At 40.8% G+C, this 9,587-nt stretch overlaps 1 long non-coding RNA gene across 1 annotated transcript; it reads right to left on the reverse strand.

The window, feature by feature from the left end:
- Positions 1-348: 348 nt before the first annotated feature.
- Positions 349-8,955, reverse strand: LOC145119247 (uncharacterized). The gene is made up of 2 exons (XR_013713757.1): positions 8,737-8,955; positions 349-504 (listed from the first exon to the last, which is right to left on the reverse strand). It is a non-coding gene; the product is annotated as an uncharacterized LOC145119247 (long non-coding RNA).
- Between the last annotated feature and the right edge of the window lie 632 nt (positions 8,956-9,587).

Genomic DNA, 9,587 nt, shown 5'->3' on the forward strand with positions numbered 1-9,587 from the left:
ATAGCCGAGGATTGTTGACCCGTTGCGGTCGGGTCTGGGTTCCGATGTCTGGTGGAGTCAGACAGATTGTTATGGAGGAGGCTCATAAGTATCGCTTCTCTATTCACCCGGAGCCACCAAGATGTACCGGGATTTGCGTTTGAGTTACTGGTGGTCGTGCATGAAGCGAGAGATCGCTTGGTAGGTGGAGATGTGCCTGACCTGCAGGATGGTCAAGGCTGAGCACCAGAGGCCGCATGGCAAGCTGCAGCCTCTACAGGTTTGTCACACCCCCAAACCAAGGATGGCGGAAACGTCCGGGGGTGGAGGACTTCATGTATAGTATCATAACAGCAATTGTAATAGTAATTCAAGCAAACACAACCAACATATATATAAAAAAATTTACATCATTGTATGAATTACATGTTTACGAATCAATCACAATATGTTGATAAAATATGAAATAGTAGACGCCTTAGCGTCCCATCCTCAAAAGCACTTGATTACCTGTTTAATGATTTCCTGAGAATACAAGTTTTTGAAAAAGTGTCAACACAAAGGTTGGTGAGTTCATAAGCTTTTCGTTTGTAAAAGTAGTATTTGTGTTAGAAAAATCCAATATTTTCCTTAATGTGTAAATGTAGTCTTAAAACCCAAAGACCGAAATGTACAAGTAATTTGTCATATTTATAGTAAAACAATGCAAGTTTAAATCGACATAAACTCGTTAAATTTTAATGAAGTCCCCGTAAATTCCAATGTTTGTTAATACTTTATGTGAGTTTATTATAACCATACTATGACCACGGTTGCCTAAAACGACGTTCTTCAGGCGTCAGAAATGTTATGACATTTGTCACCCCAGACCTATCGGTCTAACTGTTGCATGCAGTTTAGGTGTGGGTTTGTCAAACCCAATATAGATCTATACACAAGTATCACGCTCTCCCTCAAGGAGACTCTGGTTACAATACAGGACTTAATGGTAATTTGAAGTAAATGTCTCACAAAGTCATTAACGGAATTACGTGTTATGAAAACTTGGTACCGTATGGCCGTACCTTGCTTAATGAAAATATCCTTTGTATAAATGTACCCTTTTTAAATGTATGTGTTATGTAATGTATCATAAACTATACCTATTATGGTTTATCAACCAAGGGTAGTACGTGGTAATGTATGCAAACTATATTCAAAATAGTTTATTTAATGTTTGAATGTATCGATTGTACTTTGATTATGATCACTTGTTATTCTTTATATTTTATATGACCAAATCCATTTGTAAACTGATGTGTGTCTAAATATTAAGATAAAATGTCATATATTGCAGTAACATATAGTCACATAAAGATATACACCTTGCTCAACATGTTACAAGGTGAAATGAAACTAACAGCAACTTTTCGTTAAAAACAGTTTCTGTTACCGTTCTTAGAAAATTTATAGAAAAATCATCACAACTCTAAATCCAAATCCGCAAATTTTGAGAGTTTGGAATATGAGTCTAGTTTGTTCGTAAATTTTATCATGATTTTTAGTGATCTCTAACAGAGGTGAAAATGTTCATAATCACAGACTGGTCCGGGTTTGCCTCTGAAATGACAGGCAGTTTTGTAAAAATCACCATTAATTGTAGAAAAATCATTTGGAGATGTGCAAGTAGTAATTTTAAAGCTAGGAGTTTGAACTACTTGCACCTGAAACTGTTTGGAAAATTAAAATTTTTAAGTTGACCAAAACAGTCCGTGATTAACGTCCATCTTTTCTGATCCATGATTTCGACTGGTTCCTCCACGAAGTGGAGATTTTCGTTAACTTTGATTTCGTCGAGTGGTATTACGAGTGTCTCATCAGACAAACACTTCTTTAGGTTCGACACGTGAAACGTGGGATGTACTTTGTTGAGTTCCTGAGGTAATCGAAGTTTGTATGCTACTGGCCCAATCCTAGCAAGGATTTCGAATGGCCCGATGTACCTTGGATTTAGTTTCCCGCGTTTGCCGAATGGTATCATTCCTTTCCAAGGGGAAACTTTTAGTAGTACTCGATCACCCACCTGGAATTCCAAGGGTTTGCGTCGTTTGTCTGCGTAACTCTTTTGCCGATCGCGAGACGCTTTCAGTCTCTCTCGAATTTGAACGATCTTTTCTGTGGTTTCCCTTATGATTTCAGGGCCAGTGAGGGTGCTATTAGAGACTTGCCCTCTAGCTAGCTGTGTATCCCCCACCTCAGCCCAACACAGGGGTGATCTGCATTTGCGACCGTAAAGAGCTTCGAATGGAGCGACTTTGATGCTAGTATGATAGCTGTTATTGTAGGAGAATTCGATAAGCGGTAGATGGGTATCCCATGCTTTACCGAAGTCTATAACACAAGCTCTTAACATGTCTTCCAACGTTTGAATGGTTCGCTCGCTCTGTCCGTCGGTTTGTGGGTGGTAGGCCGTACTCATGTCAAGCCTAGTTCCCAATGATTTTTGTAGAGACTGCCAAAACCGTGAGGTAAATCTACTATCTCTATCGGAGATAATGGATATCGGCACACCATGGAGTCGTACAATCTCTCTGATGTACGTTCTAGTCAGCTTCTCCATCTTGTCGGTTTCTTTTATTGGTAGGAAGTGTGCTGATTTGGTCAATCTGTCTACAATTACCCATATTGTGTCAAGCCCGCCTGATGCCTTAGGCAGCTTGGTTATGAAGTCCATGGTTATTCGTTCCCACTTCCACTCAGGTATATCCGGCTGTTGTAATAGCCCGGATGGTTTCTGGTATTCTATTTTGACCTTAGCGCAAGTCAGGCACTTGCTCACATAGGTAGCAATCTCAGCTTTCATGTTCGGCCACCAGTATAATTTCTTGAGGTCCAGATACATCTTATCCGACCCGGGATGGATGGAGTATCGAGTCTTGTGTGCTTCATTCATGACGACATCTCGGAGTCCACCGAACTTCGGTGTCCAAATCCGGTTCATGATATAACGTGCTCCATCCTCCTTGACTTCTAAGTTTTTATCCATTCCCCTTAATGTCTCTCCTGCCACCTTTTCTGGTTTCAAAGCTTCCAGTTGAGCTTCCTTGATTTGTATGGTCAGGTGGGAATGGATTGTCATTGTTAAGGATTTTACTCGGCGGCCCGAGTACTCCTTCCTGCTTAGAGCATCGGCCACTACATTGGCCTTGCCCGGATGATAACGAATTTCGCACTCGTAGTCATTCAGCAACTCCACCCATCTCCTCTGTCGCATGTTGAGCTCTTTCTGATTGAGGATATGCTGAAGACTTTTGTGATCAGTGAAGATAGTGCATTTCGTGCCGTAGAGGTAGTGTCTCCAGATCTTCAAAGCGAATACCACTGCTCCTAATTCCAGGTCGTGCGTAGCATAATTAACCTCGTGCGTCTTAAGCTGTCTTGATGCATACGCGATAACCTTCCCTCTCTGCATGAGCACACATCCGAGGCCTTGATTCGAAGCATCACAGTACACTACGAAGTCCTCGGTTCCCTCTGGGAGAGACAAGATCGGTGCGCTGCATAGGGCTTGTTTTAACGTTTGGAAAGCAGTTTCTTGATTATTTTCCCACTTGAATATCACACCTTTCTGCGTCAAGGTGGTGAGTGGTTTCGCAATCTTGGAGAAGTTTTGTATAAATCTTCGATAGTAGCCAGCAAGCCCAAGGAATTGTCGAATTTCGGTTGGCGTCTTGGGTGCTGACCAATTCTCGATTTCCTTGATCTTGGAGGGGTCCACATGTATGCCTTTCTCACTTACCACATGTCCAAGGAAATCCACTTCTCTAATCCAGAATTCACACTTAGAGAACTTAGCATAAAGCTTCTCCGCTCTTAGCGTCTCTAGCACTTGGCGTAGATGTAGGCGATGCTCTTCTTCGCTTCGCGAGTAGATCAAGATATCGTCGATGAATACGATTACAAACTTGTCTAGGTAGGGTCGACACACTCTATTCATTAGGTCCATGAATACCGCAGGTGCGTTTGTTAAACCGAAGGACATCACCACAAACTCGTAGTGCCCATAGCGAGTTCTGAATGCAGTTTTGGGAATATCTTCTTCTTGAACTCGTAGTTGATGGTAGCCTGACCTTAGGTCGATCTTTGAGAAGAAATTTGCTCCTTGGAGTTGGTCGAAAAGGTCTTCGATTCGGGGCAGAGGATATCGGTTTTTGATGGTGAGCTTGTTTAGTTCCCGATAGTCGATGCACATGCGAAAGGATCCGTCCTTCTTCTTTACAAAAAGGACTGGTGCTCCCCAAGGTGAGAAGCTTGGTCTGATGAACCCTTTGTTCAAAAGCTCGGTCAACTGACTGGACAACTCCTGCATTTCTGATGGTGCGAGGCGGTATGGAGCTCTGGCTACGGGGGTAGCTCCGGGTATTAAGTCAATTCTGAAATCGACTTGTCGTGCGAGGGGTACACCAGGAAGATCCTCTGGGAACACATCCAGGAAGTTACACACTTCGGGGATGTCCTTGATGTCTTTCACGTCTTGTTTCTTGTCTACTACATGGGCTAAGAAGGCGTGGTACTCCTTCCGGAGATACTTTTGGGCTTTGATGCATGAGATGACTTGTAAATTCGCACTAGGTTTGTCACCATAGATGAGAAGGGTTTCGTCATTTGGTAGATTGAGGCGAACGGCCCTTTCGTAACATAGAATGTCGGCACGGTGAGGAACTAACCAATCCATCCCGATGATTACGTCGAAGCTTTTTATGGTGACTGGCATCAGGTCAATTTTAAATGTATGGTTGTCTAGAGTGAGAGTACATTCTGAGTATATGTCGCTAGTGCGTTCTACTTTCCCATTTGCCATTTCTACTACATAAGTATCCTTTAGTGATTGGGGATTTTGTTCAAGTAAATGTTTATATTGGTGGCTCACGAAACTCCTCTCCGCTCCACTATCGAATAGTACGCATGCATAAGAGCTATTGAGGAGAAACGTACCGGTAACCACCGTGGGATCCTCGACTGCTTCCCCATGTCCTATTGCCAGGACTCTTCCTACTCCACCAGCATTAGGGGCTTGTGCTTTGGGGCAGTCTCTTTTGAAGTGACCTGCGTCTCCACAGTTGTAGCAGGTCCGGGTTGCCCCCGTACTGGCGACTTGGTTGATTGGTTGAGCCGGCGCTTTACAGAAACGAGCAGTGTGCCCCTTCCTGTCGCAGTTGTTACAGTGCATCTCCCTACAAGCACCATTGTGGTGAAAGTTGCACTTGTTGCACTTAGGTAGTTTTCCCGCATATGGCTTCGGTGGTGCTGGAGTGGTAGCAATAGTGGCAGCATTAGTGGCAACATGGACAGCAACAATTTGTTGCTTCTTAGCGGGGTCCTGTGCTGGTTGGCTCTTCTTTTCGTTCCAGAACTTCCTTTTGTTGTTTCCCCCTTTTGATTTATCAGTGGTGGTGGTTGTAGTATTATGACCGGCTCGGTGGTCAACAAGTTGTTGTGCCAGCTCCCTGGCACTGTCAAAAGTAGTTGGCCTTGAAGCCAGGACACTACTTTGCACGTGGAGAGACAGTCCCCAAAGGTATCGCTCCACCTTTTTCTCCTCCGGAGTAACCATTGTTGGGCAGAGGAGAGCCAATTCATTGAATCGGGTGGTGTAGGTTTCAAGGTCAGAGCCCGTCATCCTGAGGTTCCAGAGTTCTTGTTCCAGTTTTTGAATTTCACCTCTCGGGCAGTACTCCTTCATCATCAACGTTTTTAGTTCTGCCCAGGTTATGGAGCTAGCCACTTCGAGAGTAAGTGACTTAACCCGGCAGTTCCACCAAGTAAGGGCCCGGCCGGTGAAGGTTAAGGTTGCGAACTTAACTTTGCTCGTTTTGGGGCAGGAGCACACCTGAAAGACTACTTCGGTCTTTTCAAACCATTGCATCAACGTGATGACTCCCCCGCTTCCATTGAAGTTGTCGGGTTTGCCATTTGTGAAGTCCTTGTATGAACACTCTTTTGCACGCCACGTACTGTCTCCGTGGTTAGAGTGTGTAGCTCCCGATCCCGAACCACCAGCTCCGTTGGTCCCTATCTGCGACATTGCGGCCGCTACGGCTGCTGTTACTGCAGCCTGGAACATCGCGGGATCAAACTGTGGAGGCGGCGGCGGAGGAGGTGTTGCTGTGTTGCTGGAAGGTCTTGGTCTTCTTCTTGGCGGCATGGTTCTGTCATAAGTCGTAAACCAATGTACTTTTAGTAAAAGTGTATTTATAGGGAGAGAAATCTTTTATACATAAAGTATATTATTACGTTGTTTTCCGGTATGTTTACGATACATACGATTTTATACTTTTTATTGACCCAATACATTGGGTTATGAGGTAAAATGAAAGTATAAAATATTTTTATTATAGTAACACAAAATACTCCTATAGTATTTGTAAATGTTTAGTTTTGAGTTCTTAAAGCATTTAGTTACTTTATAATATTCATCATACTTTTAATGAGAATTTATAAGTCCTTGTCTTACCCGTTCGGCTAACGACCCTCCACCGATCAAGGAAGCGGTGGGTGAGAGTCGACACCCATTAAGTTGCCATTTTATAGGCAACAACCTTATACCCCCCTTATAGACCGGCTTCATGAATGAGGCGTACTAGCGGTAAGACGAGTTTGTTAGATTTGTTGTCCATCCTGACCATCCCCCGGTATATGCAAATCAATTCCCGGACAGATATAGTTGATCAGGCTATATCCTTCCCAGACTTGATTTACATATACCAAGGCATACCCATAATGTACAACTCCTCTTCTTTTATTTTATGTTGTTGTAGTTATGACACTATGTGAGCATGTATGCATGTATTTATACTTTTTAATAAAAAGAATCATTTATTTTCTAAAAGTATATTTATTTGAAAAATGCACAAATCAGAGACTATTAGTCCCAATTGTGTTTATAGTTTGTATATCTTATGTGGTTTGATATACTTAATTCACTATAAACTGCGCTCTGATACCAATCTGTCACACCCCCAAACCAAGGATGGCGGAAACGTCAGGGGGTGGAGGACTTCATGTATAGTATCATAACAGCAATTGTAATAGTAATTCAAGCAAACACAACCAACATATATATAAAAAAATTTACATCATTGTATGAATTACATGTTTACGAATCAATCACAATATGTTGATAAAATATGAAATAGTAGACGCCTTAGCGTCCCATCCTCAAAAGCACTTGATTACCTGTTTAATGATTTCTTGAGAATACAAGTTTTTGAAAAAGTGTCAACACAAAGGTTGGTGAGTTCATAAGCTTTTCGTTTGTAAAAGTAGTATTTGTGTTAGAAAAATCCAATATTTTCCTTAATGTGTAAATGTAGTCTTAAAACCCAAAGACCGAAATGTACAAGTAATTTGTCATATTTATAGTAAAACAATGCAAGTTTAAATCGACATAAACTCGTTAAATTTTAATGAAGTCCCCGTAAATTCCAATGTTTGTTAATACTTTATGTGAGTTTATTATAACCATACTATGACCACGGTTGCCTAAAACGACGTTCTTCAGGCGTCAGAAATGTTATGACATTTGTCACCCCAGACCTATCGGTCTAACTGTTGCATGCAGTTTAGGTGTGGGTTTGTCAAACCCAATATAGATCTATACACAAGTATCACGCTCTCCCTCAAGGAGACTCTGGTTACAATACAGGACTTAATGGTAATTTGAAGTAAATGTCTCACAAAGTCATTAACGGAATTACGTGTTATGAAAACTTGGTACCGTATGGCCGTACCTTGCTTAATGAAAATATCCTTTGTATAAATGTACCCTTTTTAAATGTATGTGTTATGTAATGTATCATAAACTATACCTATTATGGTTTATCAACCAAGGGTAGTACGTGGTAATGTATGCAAACTATATTCAAAATAGTTTATTTAATGTTTGAATGTATCGATTGTACTTTGATTATAATCACTTGTTATTCTTTATATTTTATATGACCAAATCCATTTGTAAACTGATGTGTGTCTAAATATTAAGATAAAATGTCATATATTGCAGTAACATATAGTCACATAAAGATATACACCTTGCTCAACATGTTACAAGGTGAAATGAAATTAACAGCAACTTTTCGTTAAAAACAGTTTCTGTTACCGTTCTTAGAAAATTTATAGAAAAATCATCACAACTCTAAATCCAAATCCGCAAATTTTGAGAGTTTGGAATATGAGTCTAGTTTGTTCGTAAATTTTATCATGATTTTTAGTGATCTCTAACAGAGGTGAAAATGTTCATAATCACAGACTGGTCCGGGTTTGCCTCTGAAATGACAGGCAGTTTTGTAAAAATCACCATTAATTGTAGAAAAATCATTTGGAGATGTGCAAGTAGTAATTTTAAAGCTAAGAGTTTGAACTACTTGCACCTGAAACTGTTTGGAAAACTAAAATTTTTAAGTTGACCAAAACAGTCCGTGATTAACGTCCATATTTTCTGATGCAATCTGTTAGAAAAAGTTTAATTGTGTTCTTGATGATTTTACTTGTATTCCCCCCTTAACACTTAAGAAAAACATGTAAATGTGTGGGTATGAACTCACCTTATGTGGTTTCAGTAGATGAAAGTGAGAGAGAGGAAGTGTTCAACTCAAGAACACTAAGAAGATGTCTTGATGATTCGAAAATCTAACACCGAATAAGATGGAACTTGTGTAAGATATCAATAATTTGAGTAGAATGGAGTTTAATAATTATGTGAATGATGAAGATACTTACTAATTGAAGAAAGAAATCCCTGGAGAAAGCCTTGAAGTTCTTGAAGTTAAGAGAAAAGATGAGAGAATTTTGGAGAGTGTTCTTGGTTGCTAAGTGTAGAATGAAAGAGTTTTTATGGAGAATGAGGAGAGAGGATCAATCCTCCAGCTCTTAGAACGTGGGAAGAGCTGGAGATTGGGTGTAAAGGTCCACTAAGGTGACAAGGAGTAGTGGGAAAGAGTGGATGATCATAGAGTGAGGTGGTGGTGGCTTGCTTTTGTCATAAAATAAGGAAAAGCAAATATTCCCTCAATAATTAGTCCAACCACCAATTCTTTTAATACATTTTTATAAAAACCCTGGAGATTTATATATTTTGGGGCCTTAGTTTATAAAATAAAGTTTTGGGTGAAAATCCCACGTTAAAATAATGAAAAACGGAGTTAAAACGAAGTCGTAGTCGAAAAACCGGAAAAATTATGACACGCAAACATGCATGTCGTCTTCTTTTATGACAGGGGCTTCCTTGATACTCATTGCGTGTCATCAACACGCGAGTCGTAAGGTTACGACAGACAAATGTGTGTCGTCTTCCTTTATGACAGGGACTTCGGTCCTGAAGCTTCAGTTTTGGGTCCTTAAGCCTATTTTACCCGTTTTTACCCCGTTTCAAGTGGTTTTTGACCCAGTTAAGGGTCGGGATGGCCCGAATGATTACAAAAAATTAAAGGAACTTTTGAGAGAGATTTGGGAGAGATTCGGGAGAGATTTGGGAGAGATTTTAATAGAGAGAGGTTGAGTGAAAGAGATTGTGAGAGGTTTCGTTTGTGATCTTTTTGAGTGTCCGGCTTCGCAACGAAAGGTCCATAAAC

Source organism: Lactuca virosa, chromosome 6, assembly GCF_052849685.1.
Source record: "Lactuca virosa cultivar CGN04683 chromosome 6, Lactuca_virosa_CGN04683_v6, whole genome shotgun sequence".
NCBI lineage: Eukaryota > Viridiplantae > Streptophyta > Magnoliopsida > Asterales > Asteraceae > Lactuca > Lactuca virosa.